Source organism: Sminthopsis crassicaudata, chromosome 2, assembly GCF_048593235.1.
Source record: "Sminthopsis crassicaudata isolate SCR6 chromosome 2, ASM4859323v1, whole genome shotgun sequence".
Taxonomy (NCBI): Eukaryota; Metazoa; Chordata; class Mammalia; order Dasyuromorphia; family Dasyuridae; genus Sminthopsis; species Sminthopsis crassicaudata.
Genome location: NC_133618.1, coordinates 647,696,704 through 647,718,338, shown reverse-complemented (window position 1 = coordinate 647,718,338; position 21,635 = coordinate 647,696,704). Strand labels below are relative to the sequence as shown.

The 21,635-nt window shown below is 33.9% G+C and overlaps 1 protein-coding gene across 2 annotated transcripts in view; it reads left to right on the top strand.

Moving 5' to 3' along the window:
• The first annotated feature begins 4,321 nt into the window (after positions 1-4,321).
• CSGALNACT2 (chondroitin sulfate N-acetylgalactosaminyltransferase 2) overlaps positions 4,322-21,635 on the top strand; it is a 48,814-nt gene continuing 31,500 nt past the window's right edge. The window contains exons 1-2 of one of the 2 annotated variants that reach the window (XM_074296687.1): positions 4,322-4,717; positions 12,652-12,768. The gene's annotated coding sequence lies outside the window, so the exon portion shown is untranslated. The remainder of the gene's footprint in view (positions 4,718-12,651; positions 12,769-21,635) is intronic. The other variant, XM_074296686.1, reaches the window with a different exon arrangement.

Sequence of the window (21,635 nt, the reverse complement as noted above, 5' to 3'; positions counted from 1 at the left end):
CTTTATAACCATTAAGCCATTTTTCAGGGTTAATCATTTATACTTCCTACTTTCTTGTGGACTTGTCTCTTTTAACTTTGGTGATGAGGCTTTAGATATACAATGACTTTCAGGACTAGATAGCAAAGAATTTTTTGCTCTTGGTAGGATCTGTCCTACCAGATGATCATAGATTTAACAGTTGGAAGAATTCTTGAAAGTATCAAATCCAGAACTTTTATTTTACAGGGGTTTCAAAAAGTCAAGTGATTATCCCAATATCACATATAGTGTCTAAAATGAGATTTGAACCAAGATCTTCCTAATAACAAGTCTTGTGCTATATACATTAAAACAAGTCTTATTTTCAGAAACTTAAGGTAATGCAGTGGGTGAAGCACTGGCCTGGAGTCCGGAAGATCTGGGGTCGGAGCTGGCCTCATATACATACTAACTGTGTGACTCCAGACAAATCACTTACCCACTGTTTTACCCAGTTTCTCATCTGTAAAATGGGAACATACTAAAAATGGAAATGGTTATCCACTTTCAAATCTGAGTTTCAAAAAGCCAGACATAACCAAACAACAACATGAAAGTTGTCAATAGTTACCATTGCTAATCTTCAACTTCTCCTCAACTTCTGGAATGAGTCAGATTTTTTTTTCAGCAAAGCTCTCTGACTTCTGACCCCAGTAGAGTCTTCTTCCATTGTGATCCTGGGGATAAAGTAAGGACATGATGGCCCCAAAACTGAAAGATGCTAGAGGCTCCATGTTTAGGACCATTAAGGCTGAATACTGGCTGGTTTCCCTTAGGCCTCTTGGAGCAAATAGTATTGGAGGGTATCTTCCTATTTCTTCTTGGATAAAAATAGACTCCTATATTTGATATTTAACTATTGTCAAACTGAAAAGATTGTAGGCTTCTTGACACTGCAGAGATTATTCTTGTATATATTAGTGCCACCCCCATAGCACTACACAAGGATTTATGCCTTATTTGACATAAATATAAATATAAGAAATGCTGAGATTGGTACTTTATTGAAATCAAAGAATTTTAAAACTGAAAGGAATCTTGAATCATCCAATTCCTCTCATATTGCAGATGAATAAATTAATGCCCAAACAAGGTTAGCTGTATATTTAATAACAACTGGTTAGTGGGAAAATAGGACATAGAAATCAATTATTCGGAATCCCATCCTATTGTTCACTTTATCATTCCTTGTTGTCTCTATATTATGAGTTAGTGTGGCCTAAATTCATACTACATTCATTATTAATAACTAAGTCTATGCATATTATTTAATTTCCTTGGTATTTGTGTAGTTGGTTTTGCTCATTTCTACAGCCATAGTTACTACAGATCTTGACTTGCTCATAAGAAAAATACTTCTAAGTATTTTTTGACACTTCAGACTCAGATTTAATTAGGAAATACGTGATTGTTGGTATTATTGTTTTGGGACTGTAATCAATTTAATTGAAATCTTGCACACAGTTATTTGTATTTAGGATTGAACAAGTATTCTGAGAAAAGAAATTAGAATGGCCAGCTCCTTTAATTCAGGAGCTCTCCTCTTGCTAGTAGAATAATCACAAAAAATTTCTCTCCAAAGTAATTTTTCAAGAGATCAGCTAATAATGTGTGCTTTCTAGAACCCCCAAGTTGGGATGCCAAATTGTACTATGTTTTCTAGAGTCCCCATGCTAGGGTGTCAAAATATACCATCCAGACTAGCTCTCTGGAGGATCTTGGGAGCAGTCTGAGTCCTTGGTTTTATTGGAGGAGTGATGAAGTGAGATTCACATGGATGGTCAAAATATGGAGTATGTTTATTTCAAATTCTCTCACCATTATATACCTTAATACCCTTATATAACCAAGCAACTCTTCGTATGCACTAACTATATACTGCTCATGTGGGGTCACATAAACAACTTGCTATTGGATGTATATGACTTTTTGCCACTTGGTATCATTCTGCTTCAACTACAACTCATGTTGTCATTGCCCTCTGACTTCTCAGAAAAGTTGAGAGCTTTTAGGGGAGATAGAGATAGGGAGCCAAACCAGACATTGTTAGCAGGTTTCCTCTGGGCTGAAGGGTCTTATACCTCACCCAGAGTTTGCCCACTATCTGTGGCTCTCTAAAAGCTAAGAAAAGATCTTCCAGATTATATAGATTAGGGTGAGTTCACCTATGTTAGGTACACCAGGGATCATTTGTAAATAAAGCTTGTCTTTATTCTCAAAGAAGGGCTGACCTTTAAACTGTTTTTCCCCCTTTAGTAGAGACACAAAGAAAATGAAATAAGAATACCTCCTACATTATAATATCCTAAATACACAGACTTAAAGCAAGAACATCAGAGAAATTACAACTAAAATATGAGAAATACTCAAATGTACTAGACTAGCAAAAAACCCAAAACAAACAATTCTTTTTTTTTGGGGGGGGGGGAGGTGTTGGAAGAGAAGAGAGACATCTTGTAGAATTTCTGTCATTATTAGGAAGAGGAGGAAAAAAAGAGGAAGAAATGGACCCTGAGTTTATTAGATGGTTTTCTCCATAGGGATTTATATGGAAGATAGAGAATTCAGTTTTGCCCAATTCTTTTCTTTCTTCTTTGAGCAGTTCAATAAATTTTGGAGGCTATACTTGCCAGGTTTTCAGCCTAAAATTACTTATAATTCAAAGGATTTTGGTGTTAGAACTGGAAGAGATCTTATGAAATTAATTGGTCACTTTACAGATAAGGAAACTAGGAGGAAACTATTGAATATATTGAAATTGACATAGTGAGGATTTGAACCTGTGTCCTCTGGCTTCAAATCTAGGATTCTAGATCAAATCCCAAACATTTGTGCTATTTTATAAGTCCAAAACCTATTTTTAGAATATACACATAATCTTTTAAAAGTTAACTTGAAAAGAATTAAATCCTACCTTCAAGAAAATTACAATTTAATTGGGACTCAACCAAACCCAATAGCTCACAGTCCTAGGCCTTATGTTGGCTCTGAATATAGACACAAAAATAAAATAATCTTTTTTTTTTTCCATTCTATTCAGGGAAAACCAGGAAAATAAATTGATGATTGAGAAATGGCTATAAGTGCCAAATGAAACTGAAAACAAGGGGAAATTTAAGGTGGTCATAGAGGGTAATAGAGGAGGGAGAAGGGGATTTGAGTTAGGCCAGGAAGGATTGGAAAACAAGTCCTCAAATTCTGCCTGGTAAAATGTCCAGTGGACAGGAAGGGAAAACTATATAGAAAAGAGTCCAAAGGGCAACTGTTTAGTTAGGAACACACACACACACACACACATACACACACATAAGATATAGAAATAGGTAGGTAGATCATTAGATGACTGCATGAGTGTGTGTGTGTGAGCATATGCCATCATGAGGAGATAAATATAGCAAACAAATGTTCAACTTTTTTTCCTTTCTCACCAATTATTTTGTTGTTGCATATTTTTTTTTTTATTTACCAGATATATGCATGAGTAATTTTACAACAGTGACAATTGCCAAACCATTTGTTCCAATTTTTCCCCTCCTTTCCCCCCCAGATGGCAGGTTGACCAATACATGTTAAATATGTTAAAGTATAAATTAAATACAATATATGTATACATGTCCAAACAATTGTTTTGCTGTACAAAAAGAATCAAATTTTGAAATAGTGTACAATTAGCCTGTGAAGGAATCAAAAATCATCAATTATTTTATAATCCATGAAGTTAAGAGTGGTGAATGGGCTGCCAAGGGTTGGACATAAAGGTGCAAGCTTTCTCTGTCTTTTCTGTTTCTTTCTCCCTCTATCTCACTTTCATTGTCTCTTTCTGTCTTTGTCTCTCAGTTTATCTCTTTGTTGCTTTCTGTCTCTGCCTCTGTCTCTTTCTGTCTCTGTGTTACTATCTCTTTCACTCTTTCTGTGTCTCTGTCTCTCCCTGTCTTAGTGTCTCTGTCTCTATTTTTCCCACCTAGGTCTCCACCTTTGCCTCACCAGTAATGTCCCCTCCTCTTTTTTTTCTCTCAGTTCCTTTCTCCCTCTCTCCTTTCTTCCCATCCTCTCCCTTCATCCTTATTTCTACTCATTCACTTAACTTCTCACTCTTTTCCTTCTCTCTCTTTTCATTCTTTCTCTCATCGACCTTTTTCCTATTCCACTCCCCTTTTTTCTATTCTTTTTCCTCTATCATACTTTTCTCTCTCTTTCCCCACCTCCCCCTTTCTCCTCCCCTTTTCTCTCCTCCCCTTCCCTCTTTAAGCGCTTGACAGGAGGAGGCGGGAGCAGACTGTGGGCGCGACGAGGCTCCTCGCCTCGTTCTCGAGTGGGGCTCGAGGGCTGGCTCCCCAGCTCCCCGCGGCGCCGACGTAGACTTGGGGGAGGGGCAGCGCGCGCAGGACTCTGGGCCCAGGCGGTGGCGGCGCGGGAGGGCGCGCGGCGGCCTCATTTCCTCGCGCACACAGGAAGTGGCCGTTATTCCGGGAGGCTAGGCGGCCCGGGCTGGGGGTGGTGCTGGTGCGAGGAGCAGTGGGAGGAGGCGGCGAAGGAAGTTGCGCCTCTGGCCCCTCCGCGGGGACTCTGCAGCAGCGGCAGCGGCAGCAGCGGCAGCAGCAGCAGCCGGCTCCGAGGCGCCCCTCGCGCCCGCCTGCAGGCTCCACCGCTCGGCCTCGGCGCCTGTCTTCGCTCTCCTCTGGCTCTGCCGGCTGGGGTGAGTACGGCGCTCCACTCCCGCGGGGTGACATCTCGGCTCCGGGCTCTGCACGCGCGGACTGACTGCGGGCTGGCTCCGAGAGCGCAGAGCCCGAGCTGGGGGCGTGCGTGCCCGGGCTCCGCCTCTGCCCGCTCTAACTTTATTTTATTTTACTTTTGCAATGGAAAAGCATTCATTGTTCTCTCCCTCTCCCACCCATTAAAACCCAGTACCCATCCTCCTCGGAAATGATTTATGCTTCGGAGTCATTTCGAAAGAGCCGGGGCTCTTCCGAGGAGGGTTGGGCTGGTGTTGGGAAGAGCAGCCGGGCTGCCAGTAAAGGGGAGCTTTCTACTTGAGTGTTACAGTTTCTTTTCTAACCCTCCTCACACTCTCCCTTTGCCACACTTTGCATTTTGCAAGTTACTTGGTAATAAACAAGCAACATTTTGTTATTCGTTGAATACAATGTTGCATTTACTTCTAAATGAGGCAAATCCAGAAATGTATTATACCTGAACTATTATTGAAAACAGCTTATTTACCGCTTAGAAGAATTGCAAATGGTTTAACCTATATATCGGATTGTTTGCTGTCTTGTAAAGGAGAGGGGATAGAGGGAGGAAAGGAGGGAGAAAAATTTGGAACATAAGGTTTTGCATAGGTGAATATTGAAAGCTACCTTTCCCTGTATTTGGAAAAATAAAATAGCTTATTTCAGAATTTGGAAGGTTTCTTTTTGTTTGCTTGTTTTATTTTGTTTTAAGTGTTGAAGACATTTGTTGAAATTAGTAGGGTGAAAAAAGAGAAAACTTTTGAATATGTGCATATCCATAATTAAATCCTACTCCAAAGCCTTAGCTCCTTTTGGCGTAGAGGAGACCCTGGGTTTTCCCAGGCGAGGCTCGTAGGTCCGAAGTCTCCCTCTGATTGGTGTAGAGGGGACCCTAGTTTCTTGAGAAGCTGATAGTAAATAATTGGTCCTTCCAAAGCTAGTAAACTACCCTTAGTGTAGCTGCTGCTTGACGAAATGTCTGTCTTTGGAGGATCATCCTAGCAATGTCGTTTTAGAGGTTCATCTGCAGGTTTACTTCAGGATGGCCTCAGCACATTTTTTTTTCCCTGAGGCTGGGGTTAAGTGACTTGCGCAGGGTCACTTAGCTAGGAAGTGTTAAATGTCTGAATTCAAATTTGAACTCAGGTCCTCCTGAATTCAAGGCTAGTGCTCTGTCCACTGCGCCACCTAGCTGCCCTAGCCTCAGCACATATTGAAGATCTTTTAGTAACTTTTTGAGAGACTGAATTGAAAGGCAGGTTAGAGTTTAGTACATATTCATTCCCTTAACAGCTCTCTGCCAGAGTTTCCATTTTCTTCAGAATGGGGATTAATTGAGCCATTAAATGGCCAAATCTTGTATTTTCTTATTTCATATCTTTTGGTTCTTTGTTTTCCTTTCTAGGTTATTGTGATAAACAAGTAGCTTTAAAACCTTAAATTGCTAGGGTAGAAGTTATTATTGTTATTTTTGCCTGTCTAGAAAAATCAAAAATCCTTGTGAAATAAGCTGTTTAAATTTAGATGATGATAAAACATCCTGTATTCTTGGCAAGATTAGGGATGTGGTAGTAATTGGAAGCCTGCCCCTGCCCTCTTTTTTAAGTTTAGTAATATCTTAAGAATTTCTCTGTATTTTTAAGCTTGATCTTATATTGAGTACTACAGTCTAAACTTTTATTAAAAAGTTATGCAATATGTATTTTAACTTTCTGAGAACTATTGAAGTGGCTGTGTCTTGTGTACCAAGATGAACTCCATTTTCATTAATACTTTCCTTGTAGCACATTATTAAACAGTAGCTTAGAAAGTGAAAAGAAAAGTTTATTTTTTCTACATAAAGTGTGAAGATGTTTATGATAATCTATTAGTTGTAATTATTTGATTTGTACTTTATTAAAATAGTGGATTGTAAGTGGAAGGTCTTTCTGAGGGCTGCTTTCCAGTATTTATTTGTGGCTTAAAGAATGTTAGCAATGATGAATAAGTAAGTATGAAATCATTTCCTAATCTAGTGCTTACTCAAAATTATATAAAACTGTGATTTCTAAACTGAAACAGGCCAGATTTGAACTCAGGAAGGTAAGTCTGACTTTAGACTCAGCACCTATCCACTTGTTTACATGCATATATATATACATATTATATATGGAGATATGTGTATATATGTATAAAAACTGTATCTGTATATATCAATATAAATATATACTATTTATATATCATGTTTATATATAAAATCTATGTAGTACATATCTGTATATAGGTATTCACATCTATATACCTGTCTATACATATACCTATCACACCTGTACTGCTATAGCAGACAGCTATTAGGACACTATTGAAATAATTCAGGTGTGAGATAATGAGGGCCTGAATAGATACAGTGACTATGTATAAGAAAAAGAGATGTGAAAGTAGAAACAAGATTTGGCAACTGAATGAATATTTGGAGTGAGAGAGAGTATAGGAAAGTTTGGAAGAGGATTGGAGTTGTGGGAGGAAAAAAACTACAGATGTCTGAGATTTAGATTACAACCTGCCCATGAATTGAAAGTTCATCCTATGAGACTCCTGCTACCACACCTCAAACATACAGGGGAGAAAATAGAGTTCTTAGCAATCAGTGGCCTGAACACAGAATTTGTGTACCTAGCTAGTGATTAGGTTACAGGTGTGCTTAGGGGCAGAATCTCTGTGCTTAGAAGAGGGAGAGGAAGTAGGGGAGGAAGAAGGAGGAGGGTTTACACAGTGAAAGGCAGCAGCAGAATTTTGAGTGTCGGGGCACAAGGACATGTATGCCTGAGTTTTGAGGTAAGCCCCTATACATTGACTGTAATAGGGAGGATGGAATATATTAACCCATTTTGGAGCCCTCCTTGTTTCAGGCCATAATTCCCTTGGGTCTGGTCCCCACTGTGGAGACAGTTGGGGAAGGGGAAGGTAAACAAGTATTTATCAAATATCTACTATGTGTCACATTCTTTTAAACATTTTACAAATATAATTAAGTTTGCTCTTCACAGCAATCTTTGGAAGTAGATGCTATTATCATTCCTATTTTACAGTCGAGGAAACTGAAGCAAACAGTTGAAGTTAAGTGACTTACCCACAGTCTCAGAGCTAGCATGTCAGAGGTCAAATCTGAACTTTGCTCTTCCTGACTCTAGGCTCTCAGCCTCTACCCACTGAAATAGGATATATTTTTCTTTTTCTTTCTTTGTTTATTCTTCCTTCCTTTTTTCCTTTATTTCTTTTTCTTCCTTTCCTTCCTTCCTTTCACTCTTTCCCTACTTTCTTCTCCTCTTTCCTTCCTTCCTTTTTTTGGTGGGGGGGAGGGTCAAGGAGTAAGGGTTGAGATTGGTTAAAAAAAAAAAAAAAGGCAGTATTAGTGATTAACCTGAACCAAGAAAAAATAAAAGGGAGGAGAAAGATTTAATCACATGGAAGTAATTGTTAGAGATTGTAATGTTAGGAAATGGGTAGATTAACCTAACTGATATTTATGAAGATTAGATGGGTTAAACTTCCATATTATTTTAGCCAATTGGAATTCAACATAAAAGCAGTTGCAGAATATTTTGTCAAAAGTGTTTGAGGCTGGATTTAAATTTAGGTTTTCCTGGCTGCTCTATCCACTGGTACACCTAGTTACTTATTAAAACCTACTAAAAAAGAAAATAAGGCAAGAAAGAGGTCAAATATAATAAAAACTCATAGAATATGTGAAATATAGGCCAAAGCATATGCAAAGAAAAATATATAATGTATCTTTAGATATTCTGAAATAGATAAATGACACATTAAAAAAGAAATAAGGATAATTAACACTGACAAACATATCCCAAAAGGAAATAGAGGATAGATTTTAAATTATCAAGAAAAATTAAAAATTGGACATTGAAAGGTATTAAGAAATATTAAGAAGAAATAGTAGGGAAGATGATAAATGTGGAGACTATATAGACCTAAAATATTTTAAAGAAATCAATAACAGAGTTATTGAGGAAGTAAAAAAAAAAAAAGATTAGAAAATAACTGATAGAGTTTGAAACCACCTGTAACCAAAAGATAGATCTGGAGGAGAAACCTATATATATAGCAAATGCAATATTTATGTTACTTCAGACTATTAGAAGAATCTGAACACTCTGTTTTAGGATAAGTGATTCAACAACACCTATCAGAAGTTTTTTTGCTGTTTTTAAAGCAAACAATTCATGAGTAGCAAAAACAAACAAACAAAAACAAAACCAAAATGGACTTGGTGATATTTTTATTGGAGCCTTGCAAAATGCTATATAATTTTAAAAGCTATTATAAGAGACCTATAAGAGCTTTCACATCTGGTATTTTCCACATTTAAGAAACTCAGCATCAGAGAAGTTAAGTGACTTGATCATGGTCTCAAGTGTTCAGATTCTGGATTTGAATGTAATCTCTTTCAGCTGTGCCATGCAAGCATTATAACCACAAGCATAGTAAATTGTAAAAACTGAACTTAAACAACATTTAGTAAGCACTTGGTAGATAAAATGAGTTTAGATAACATAGAGCTGCTGGGCTAATTACTCCTGTGATATGCTAGAGGTATGACTTATTTATATAGATTTGAATATGTCTTATACCAAATTCTGTTTGCAACTTGGTCATGCTTTTTTGTCCAAGTTGCTACATATAAATCTTACATTTCTAACAAAGTATTTCTTGATTATCAATTCATCATTAAAATTTTTCTGTTATCCTTCACTCTAGGAAAAAGACCATCCTTTAAAAAAAACCACATGTCCTTTGTCTCTAAGTAACTTTTCATCCACTAAATCATTTTGGGGAACTTATTGTAGTATGGCTACAGGTTCTGTTTTTTACCATTTCCTTTGAATTATCTAAAATTTCAGTTCTAAGATTCTAGCATTCTATAATTCTCAGTCATAGAACATTACTAGAACAAAATTGCTTTTTTAAAATATGGGGTTTTATGGCAGGGAATAGGTTGGAATCTTAGAAAATGCAATATAATTTCTTAAATGCAATCTACTTCATTATCTTCCAATTAACTTGTGAACCTAGCTCCTCATCTCTCTGTAGTGGTTGTCTGGGATATATTTACTGATTGGATTAATTCAATGATCTACTCATCAAACTTTATGAAATTATCTGGATCCTGTTGGATCCAGAGGAGAAAGTAAGGTTGGTGACTTTGTGTAGCACTCCCTCACCTAAACTCAATTTACTTTCATAGTATCACCTCCCTGATGTCATAGTCCTCTTCAAGAAGGAAGAACAAACAAACACCTTTGTGAGTAGAAGTAGGAGCTGAGTCCATGGGGATCTAATTGGAACTGGACAGTTGGGAAACACAACCTAAGAGTTCTTTCTTTTCCTCTTCCTCTTCCTTTCCTCTCCATACCTTTATCTGTAGGTATGCTGCCCAAAGTAATGTAAATTTTGATCTCTGAAATCTTGCTATATATCTTCAAGTTTTCCAGCCTAAGACCATGCCTTAAACACCAAGTCACTCTCATTGATTGACCAACTGTAGATCCCAGGCCAAGCCTGAGTTAGTTATTTGACCCTTCATTGGGTAAACATAAATAGCAATTGTTTCAGTTTTGTGCAGAAACTCTGAGAGTCTTATCTTCCTAAGTTGATTTTTTTTTACTAGATAAGAGAAGTCATTCTCTGCCTCATTTCTTGCCTTGCTTTAATCACTCATTGGGTATTGCCTTAGTCATATTGAGACAGACCTGTTAAAGATTTTAGCTTAAAAAGGCCAAAGTCTTCCACTGCATCCAGGACCTTCTCTTTGTTGAACTGATCTATATCTTGCCACTGGATCCACATGGCTGTGGAGGAGAAAGTGAGGCTAGTGACTTTGTACAGTCCTCCCTCACTTAAATCTCATTCACTTGCATGTTATGGCATCACCTTCTTGATGTCATGGACCTCTTCAAGAATGAGGAACAAAACAAAAACAAAAACAAAAAAACCCAATAACAATATAGATAATAGCTCATTTTCCTCTATTTCTTCCTAGTTCAATCTCTTTTTTGAGTGGTCATTAATCTAATTGAGACCTAACTGATCTAATATATACTTCAAATCACTAATAATAAGAGAAAAAAATCAAAACAACCGAATTTCCATTTCACAATTAGCAAATTGGCAAAGATAACAAATAATGAGAATAGTTAGAATTGGAAAGACTGATAGAGGTTGGAAGACATATGAACACTCTGGGGGAGCTGTGAATTGGTCTAACTATTCTAGAAAACAATTTGGATTAGTGATAAGAAAATGATTAAAATGATTTTATTTTTATCAAAATGATTATATGTCCAGAGCATGTAAAAAATAAAAAAACAAAAAATGGTTCCACAATATACCCTTTGTCCATAAGCAGGTTTTTTTGCTCCAGTAGCAGATTACTAGGGTAGAAGTAGATTAATTTCATTGAGAATGACTAACCAAATTGTGGTAGAATGGATGATTGCTGTACTGTGAGAATGAGGGAGATGCAGATTTTCTAGATGAAAAGTAAGAACAAAAAGTGATATGCAGTTGCTGCAATGTAAAACATTGTACAGAATAGGGAAACTGAACAGCAGTAGAAATGAAAAGAACCAAAAACAGTACACAGGTAAATATGTGATGACTTTAACAGTGTACATGGATCAAAAGAAAAACAAAACAAAACAACAAAAAACTCAAACCCCATAGTTATAATGACCAAACTTGTCACTGAAGAAGAGTTTTAAAAGAATTCATATCCTCCAACATTCAGAGAAAACAGTGGAGACTGAATAAGGATCAAAGCATATTATTTTCACTTTGCTTTTGGTTTATTTTGTTTTCTTAAGATTTTTCCCATTTGTTCTGATTTTTTCATTCACAACATGACTAATATGGAAATATGTTTAAAAATGATTGTACATATATAGTCTATATCAGATTACTTGCTGTCTTGGGGGAAGGGAAAGGTAAGGCAAGGAGGGAGAAAAAAATTTGGAACTCAAAAATTTTACAAAAACGAATGTTGAAATCTTACCTGTAATTGGAAAAATAAAATACTATTGAGGAAAAAAGTGCATATCCTTCTTAAGAACTGGGGGACTGTTTGTATGGAATATTGTATATAATATGAAACTTGATGAATTTTCCTTTTTTATTTTTGTTTTAAAATTTCTATGCTTTTTGGGTGGGGAATGTATAGGGGATATATTTGGAAATGAAAGTGATAGAAATGTAAATATAAAAATAAAAACAAAAATGTTTTTAAAAGGTTAAATTTTTAAAGCTTTTTAAAAATGTTGTAATATCCAAGGGCTATGTATGCTATTGTTTTTTGTTCTTGAACCTTGTTTAACAAGAACAAAAAGTGTTGTGTATCTTCAGAATTTAATATAGTACTTTGATACTCTTTTAAATTTGTTAAGTGCTAATAAAAACTGCAATGATTACTTTTGTTAAGTACTGATTCAAATTAAAATTTGTATTCCAAAATTATAGTTATTAAATACAACTCAGTTGATGAAAATAAATTGATGGTTATTATATAAAATGTTCACCTTTCTATTGGCTAATTGTAAGTGCTGCTTAATGCGTATATGTTAAATATATGTAAAATTCATTTGCATTTATTGTTTCTTTTTAAATAATGTTCATATATAAACTAACCTTTGTAAGGTAAGGATTTTTTTTCTGATATAACTGTCTTTCTTTCTTCCACTGACAAATCTGCTATAGTCTCACAGAAACTCTATTGACCTGTATTTTACAAATTTTATTTGAAAATTTACTAGATGGAAGGACAGTATGGAGTATATTTAAATCAGAAAACAGCCTTAATTTTGCAATGAGAAGTAATATGTTGTTGTTGTTGTTGTTTTTCCTGCAGAACGTTTGTGACTGTCGATGATGGTTTCAACTTGGCTTACAATGTGCATGACCAGAGGTTGGGATTTCAAACAGCCTGATGATATCTGCTCAACATCTTGATCACATAGCTGATGAGGTATGGTTACAGAATGACAGAGAATGAGGAAGCTACTTTGATGTAATATACATAAGGCACATGATGGTATGTGAATATGTGACAGTCATTGAATTTGCACTCAAATGTTGAACCTTTGTGGCAATTTGGAAACAATTTGATGAAAGGCTGAGAAATTACAAGAACATGTATCTGGTCAAAAGAAATCAGAATTTGACATAATTGCTTCATAAACATTAAAATTGTGCACAAGATTGTAATGGTTTTGAAGCATTGCAGGAGCAGACTAAATGCTTTAAAGCCCTAGTATGCTTGTTGTCACAAAGGAAAAGTATATTTATTTATCTGACTTAATTGATTATCATATCAAGGTTTATACAGGCTCCTTTTCCCTTCCACTGTGTGTGGGGGGGGTTGGGTTCTTGGGGGGAGGGAGGAGATTTAGTGAGGTGACATTACTTCTGTAATATTTCATCTTTATCCTCTGAAATTTTTTTGTGATTGATCTTGTATTCTAGACCTATATAGTCCTTGGTTCTATTTTTTACTACAAAACATGTGTTTAAATGAAAATTTCTGGGCTCATTGAATCTCTTCACTCTTTCAGCTATTTCATATAGATTACATTGCTCAGAAATTGAGATTCATAAGCAGTAATATTACTAGAAAAATTATCCTCAAATAAGCAAAACATATTGATCTCAAAGATAGAAGAGGTAGACAATTTAAAGATTAAAGATCTCCTAGAACAAAGCCTCTTAAACTGTGGGTGGCAAGGCCATATGGGTTCACATAACTGAATGTGGGGTCATAAAATTATGATTCATTATCAGTAAATTTTGATTATATACCTCTTTTATACACATATGTACCTAGGACTGAATAGAAATTTTTTAGACAAAAAGTAGTCACAAGTTTAAAAAGTTAAAGAAGCTCTGCCCTTGGAGAATATGACCAAAAAAAAAAATAAAGCTGATCCCCATGATGCAAAAAAATAACACAAGAAAATTGCTGAAAATTTTTGAATGCAAAACAAAGTGTCAATCAAAAGAATCTGCAGATAGCCTTTAGAAACAAACAATGATTCAAACTCTAAGATACAAAGTAGTTAAATATAGTAGTTCCAATAACACCATAGTCTATAAGTAATGGAGAAAAATATCTTCAACCATAAAGCAAAAGAAAATCCAAATGACAATACTATTTTGCAACTACAAGAGGAAATGAAATAATATGTTCCAATGAACAAAAGAATTTAAGATATAGCTCAATCTATAAACTTCAGCCTATAAATGAAAAAATATGGAAATTAAAGTAAATTTTTTAAAGCATTTAATAAAACTAGATGTGAACAAATTATTTGTTTTTCATACATCCCAGATAAAAGAAATAGAATAAATTTCTCTCTGTGGGAGAGATCACTCTTCCTACCTACAGGAAGGGAAGCAGAGCTTGTGGGGACAATTAAATTCCAGAAAAGTAGGAAGACAGATATCCAGGGAGGAGATTCTTGAGGTAAATAGGGGGAAAATAAACAAGGCAGGAGAAAAGGTCAATAATGAATTCCATGATCAGGGATGGAGGAAAATTCCTTTTGCAGTAAATGATATTACTAAGAGTGAGGTGCAACAGACAAGGGGAGTCAAGGAATAAGAGCTCAAGGCAATAGCAGAAAATGGAACCTAAAATAAGCTACCCCAAAAGTTTTAAATTTATGAGAAATAAAATAAGAAAGGAGCAAATGAACATAAGAACCATGAACAAAAAATAAAATAAAAATAAAAATAAATAATGAAGTGAATGAAGGAAAGAATTTTTTTCTTGGAAAAAGACACAGAAAATGAAAATTTAAAACTAACAAAATGAATTTAAGGAAAGGAGAGAATGGGGGATTCTACCTGACTACTTAATTGAGACAAAAAAGGAGAAAGAACTAACTAGATAAAAAGCAGGAAAGAAAAATATGCTAAACAATAAAACCTCTGGGACAGTTAATTTTGTACTCTTTAATTGAGGTACAGAAGACACTTGTAATAACACAATTGTGATATGAAATTTCAGTATCATTCTTACAGATAAAAGAAATAGAGAATTGAGGAAATCCTAGAGAACAAGAATGAAAAGACTTCTGGTAGCTTTTAAGTGAAACTGCTAAAGTATATAGTTATTTCTCAACATAACATTGAATGTTAACCCCCCAGAAAAATCACTTATCAGGGCACAGAGAAATTGTAAACAAAATAAGCATGAAAAATGAAATATTAAGTATAAAAGGAATAAATAAATTGAAATAGAAATAATAGACTAAAAAATAGTTCTTTGGAAAAACTTCTCTCAAGTGATTAAACCTTTAAACAGTATTTTAGAGAGAAGACAAGAAATCAAATGAATGAAATAACAAATGCACAAGGTAAAGTCATAACAAAACTAAAAGAAATAAAAAGAATAACCAGATGCTAATATGCAGTTATATGTTAGCAAACTCTAGAACACAAAGGAAATGGAAGAGTATCTTCAAAAATATGAGACTAACAAAAGGCCAAATAGCAATCTTAATTCAATTTCAAAAGAGAAAATAAAACTAGATATAAAGGAATCAACAAAAAACAATCTCCTGGTCTTGATAGATTTATATTCTATCAAACTTTTAAAAATTATTATTACCCTTACTGCACAAATTATCCTTAAAAGTTGAAAAAGAAAGCCTTGTGCCAGAATGATTTTATGAGACAAATAGACTGGATAAAGCACAGGAGAACTGCTGATCATTGTCAGTAATTAATATCTAAATGTTTTAAAATAAAATCCCATCAAATAGACTGTAGTGATTTGTCCAAATTGGATTAATATCAAGGATGCAAATATGATTCAATTTTAGAAAGATAATGAATATAATCATATTTTTTTTGTTTTTTATTAATTTTTATAATTATAACATTTTCTTTGACAGTACATATGCATAGGTACATTTTTTTTACAACATTATCCTTTGTACTCCCTTCTGTTCCGAGTTTTTCCCCTCCTTCCCTCCACCTCCTCCTAGATGGCAGGCATTCCCATACATATTAAATATCTTATAGTTTATCCTAGGTACAATATATGTGTGCAGAACCGAATTTTGTTGTTGTTGTTGCAAAGGAAGGATTGTATTGGCAAGGTAAAAATAATCTGGGAAGAGAAACAAAACAAAACAAAACACTCACAGTTTACACTCATTTCCCAGTGTTCCTTTTCTGGATGTAGCTGATTCTGTCCATCATTGATCAATTGGAATTGGATTAGCTCTTCTCTATGTTGAAGATATCCACTTCCATAAGAATACATCCTCATACAGTATCATTGTTGAAGTGTATAATGATCCCCTAGTTCTGCTCGTTTCACTCAGCATCAGTTGATGTAAGTCTCTCCAAGCCTCTCTGTATTCATCCTGTTAGTCATTTCTTACAGAACAATAATATTCCATAACATTAATATACCACAATTTACCCAACCATTCTCCAATTGATGGACATCCATTCATTTTCCAGTTTCTAGCCACTATGAAAAGGGCTGCCACAAACATTTTGGCACATACAGGTCCCTTTCCCTTCTTTAGTATTTTCTTGGGATATAAGCCCAGTAGTAGCACTGCTGGGTCAAAGGGTATGGAGTTTGATAACTTTTTGGGCATAATTCCAGATTGCTCTCCAGAATGGTTGGATTAATATAATCATATTAAAAACAAAATATCCAATACTCCCATTATCTTAATAGATGCCTTTGACAAAGTATAGCACTCATTTCTATTAAAATTCTATATCTTAAAAATATTTATCTGAAACCAAAAGCAAGCATCATGTATGTTAGACATATATCAGAACATTTCTCAGTAAGTATAATAGTGAAGTAAGTATGATCATTCTCTCTACTGTTGTTTGAATATTGTTCTAGAAATTCTAACAATAGCAATAGGAAAAGAGAAAGAAATTGAAGGAATAAAAGTAGGTAAATAGAGACTATTATCTCTGTTTTCTAATGATAAGATGATTTAGTTAAAAAATCCTAGGGAATCTTTCTAATGTTAAGATGGCTGACTCCAAAGTCCTAGAAAATCAGCAATTATATTGAGGTTGTAGCTTCCATAAAGGTGCTACTAAAAAAAACCCAAATACTCACAGATCAATAATATGCAGTGTACAAAACTCTAACACATAGCACAGTGCCCGGCACATATTAGGTGTTTAATAAATGTTGATTGATTAATAAATAAACCTAAAAAAAATATGAGATAATATTAGAAAGGGACATCTCATTTCCCTTCTTTACCCATGAAGGATAAAAGACCTAACACTATCAAATGCATAAAAAACGGGTTCAGTGTAATAGAGTGTACAAAATACTTTTTTTTAGCTTTTTATTTTCAAAATACATGCATAGTTTTCAGCATTCGCCCTTGCAAAACCTCATGTTCCAATTTTTTTCTCCCTCCCTTCCCCCTACCTCCTCCCTTAGTAAGTAATTCAATATATGTTAAATATGTACAATTATTTTATTCCTATTTTGATGATCATCATGCTGCACAAGAAAAATCGGATCAAAAAGGAAAAAAATGAGAAAGAAAACAAAAAGCAAGCCAACAAAAACAAAAAAAATGAAAATATTTTGTTGTGATCCACATTCAGTCCCCACAGTCCTCTCTCTGGGTGCAGATGTCTCTCTCCATTACAAGACTATTGGTACTGGCCTGAATTTCATACTTGTTGAAAAAGCCATGTCCATCAGAATTGATCTCATAATCTTGTTTTTGCCCTGAACAATGTTCCCTTGAGTCTACTCACTTCACTTAGCATCAGTTCATTTAAGTCTCTCCAGGTCTTTCTGAAATCATCCTGTTGATCATTTCTTATAGAACAATAATATTCATAGCATTCACATACCATAACTTATTCAGTCGTTCTCTAAGTGATAGGCATCCATTCAGTTTCCAATTCCTTGCCATTACAGAAAAGGGCTACTATAAACATTTTTGTACATGTGGGTTCTTTTTCCTTTTTTATGATCTCTTTAGGATAAAGGCCCAATAGAGATACTGCTGGTTCAAAGGGTATGCACATTTTGATAGCCTTTTGGACGTTGTTCCATGTTGCTTTCCAGAATGGTTGGATAGGTTTACAACTCCACCACCTACATATCAGTGTCACAGTTTTCTTACATCCTTCTCCTGTCATCTTAGCTAATCTGAGAGGTGTATAAGTGGTACCTCAATGTTGTCTTAATTTGCATTTTTCTGAACAGTTTGATTTTGAGCATTTTTTTCATATGAGTAGAAATGGTTTTAATTTCTTCATCTAAAAATTGTCTATTTACATCCTTTGACCATTTATCAATTGGAGAATAACTTGAGTATGCAAAATATTTGTATAGATTCAGCTAAAATTAATAAAATGCTGTTTATTAAGTACAGAAATGTGAAAATCAATATAAACCAGTCTGGAGTCAGTCTGATGTCAGACAATTCAATTTAATAAATATTTGCTAAGCAACTACTGCATGGCAGACTTAAAAAATTAAGAATAACTTAAATAGGTAGAAGAATAGTCAGTGTTCATACTAATATAATAAAAAAATTATGAAATTCTTAAATTTATAGATTTTAATGCTATTCCAAATTAATTTTTCAAAATGATACTTTATAAAACTTGAAAAAATGAGGACAGATTTTGTTTGGAAAAATAAGATATCTAGAATATAAAATGAACTATTAAAAGTAGGAACAAACAAACCTCAGATTTATTATAAGGATGTAGCCATCAAAATCATCTGGTATTGTTAAAAAAAAATTGATCTATAGAACACACTCTAGACAAAGAGAGTTAAAAAAAAAAAAACTCAAAGCTCCTGGGGAAACTGAAAAGTTGTCTGACAGAAATTAAAGTTAGACTATCACCTTTCAGCATCTTCCCCAGAATATTGTATGACTTTAGCATTAGAGAACATATTTTAAAATAATTAGAGGAGCATATCATATGCCTCCCACACTATGCATGGAGATGTGTTCTTAACCCAACAAAAGGTAGAAGAAATTATAGAAGATAATAGTTATCTTTAATTATAGAACATGAAAATGAAAGCTTCTCAACAAACAAAATTAATGCAAGTTGGTTGGAGTGTATTTGAATTGGAGGAGAATGTATAGGATTTGGTATCTAAGTTATACATTCATTTAACAAATTTATCACTATCATATTTAAATGATTTGAAACATTTCATTTTGTTTTAAATTTTTTTGTTTGATTAATTGGAATTATATAAACAAAGTAATTAAAATATTTATACCTTTTGACCTAGAAATTCTATTACTTACACAATATATCCTAAAGAGATCATTATACTTATATTTTTAGCAGCACTATTTGTGATGGCAAAGATTTAAAATCTACTTTGTTTCCAGTTATTGGGAAATATTGCCAGTTATTAGGAATAAAGAAATTGTGGTATATCAATGAAATGGAATATTAATTATATTGTAAGAAATGATGAAATGAATTTAGAGAAGCAGGGACATGTATGAGTTGCTGCAGGGTAAAGTAAGTAGAGCCAAGAAAATCATCTTCATAGTGACAAAGGAAAGAGTAACCACAAAATAATAAAAAGTTATAATTGCAAAATGGCTCAAACCAAAACATGGCTCACAGAGATATGAGAAGATATTTTTATCTTATCCCTCAAAAGAATTGGGAGAACACAGATATTTTAGATTGCATATTTTCTTTTTTTTTTTTTTAATTATAGCTTTTTATTTACAAGATATATGCATGGGTAATTTTTCAGCATTGACAATTGCAAAACCTTTTGTTCCAATTTTTCCCCTCCTTTCCCCCAGATGAGATTGCACATGTTTTCAAACTTTTTCCTTTTATTGATTAGTTATACTGGTGTTTTTTTCCTCTTTTCTTTCTTTCTCTTTGTCTATTAAAATGTAACTTGTTACAAAGAATGACTCTCTGAAAGAAAGAGAAGATAAATACTGTGGAAAATTGAGGTAATGTAAAAAAAGCAAAAAAGCACAATACAGAAGTTATTTTCTTTTGGAAAATTGTGGTGATATAAAAAAACAAAGATGTCAATAAAAAGTCATTTTAAAAAACAAAAGGCATAGGTTTAATGTATTATGCTAATTTTTCTGCATCTTTGAGTAGAATTGGAGCTCTTATAACTATATGTCTTTTCTTCCTTTTTTATTTGTTGTTGATTTTGACATAACTGCTGTACACAGAAAATTAATCCTGATTTGACTCATATTTGTAAACAGTCATTTCTTATGCTCAAAATGTTTTTATTTTCAAAATTTTGTGTAGTATTTGACACATGCAGCATTCTCTTTGAAGGAAGTATTCATGATATATAGGTATAAAGATTTTGATTACTACATGATTAGCCTTTGAACCTTTAATTTTTTAATCCCTAAGCATTTTTTCATATGTGCTTTTTTCTTCTTCATCAACATTTTTTTGGTATGTCATCTTTCCACATTAAATTTTTAGTTCCTTGAAGACAACTCTCTTATTTGTATCCTCAGTGCTTTGAATAGTACCTGCCACATAGCTGCTTAATACACATTTTTTTAATTAAATTGAATTATCTACCTTCAAACTGATACCATCAAATAGCAAAGCTTATGTTGATTTTAGTTATAGGCTTTTTTCACATATTTATAGAATTTCTCAGCATCATTTTTTGCAAAAAAAAAATGTTAATATATAGGTACTTGTCACTTGGAATGTTTCATATTTTGATTGTACTCTTTATTCATGGTTCAGTTCAAAAGCTTTATGAAATTATCACTGACTTTTCCTTTTCAATCACAGTGATCTTCCTCCCCCACTCCTTTTCCCACCAGTAGCATGTATTATATGTTCTTTCTTGGGGATACTTGTTGCCTTAATTTTAATCTTTTCACATGTATTTCTGTGTGCCTTTTCCACAAAGGATTTAATGTTTACTGATCATGATGATGGAGGTAGTGCTTTTCTAATCTGTGTTTCCAACATCCTGATTTGGTAATTAGTTATAAGTCTTTTTCAAGCTGTTCCCCTTCATACATTGAAATGGTAGGGTCAACAACTTGAAGGTTTCAGCTGCAAAGAAGTAGACTAAGGAAGCACAAGGATCTTAAATTTGATAAAACAGAATTCTTTAGACTAACATGATACTGTAGAATCACCTTCTGATCTGGATTATCAGGTTGTACTCAAGTTCATCTCCATTATTGGTGTTTAAAATTTAGCTGTTTGAAAGGTGCCACTGTATGTTAGAGCAGATAATTCACAACTGTCATTAGCAGCATTCACTAGGTCAAAAGTCAAAAGTAAAAATTAAATGAGAGATTTTCTTAATATTGTTAGAAGATAAGATGAAATTTTTGTAAGTCACATACAAATGCTAATGTACTTGAAATTTAAGCATCTTTAACCAATACTGGTTACCTTGTCTGAAATATAGCTAACAATTTTTGAAGTACATCTGGAAGTAATTTATGAAAAGATGGAAGGAGAATTTCTTATACTAATAACCTTTAGTAAAACAAAACTATAGAAGATTTTTTTCTTAAATTTTAAAATATTATTTTTCTGTTTTAATTAAATATATGTTGAAATATTGTTTAGATAGAATATGATAAACTGCTGTAGTCAAATTTCTCCCATTTTCATAATTATTTCTTAAAATAGCTAGAGTTTATATGAAGTATCATCTCATGATTATTATCACATTTTTATGTGGTGTTAAAGATTTTCCAGCTATTACTTTCTCATTTTTCTATTTTATAGTCTGTTTTCATTTTTGTTTTTTCCCCCCTGAGGACATATATATACATATATACATATATATATATATATGTATGTATGTAT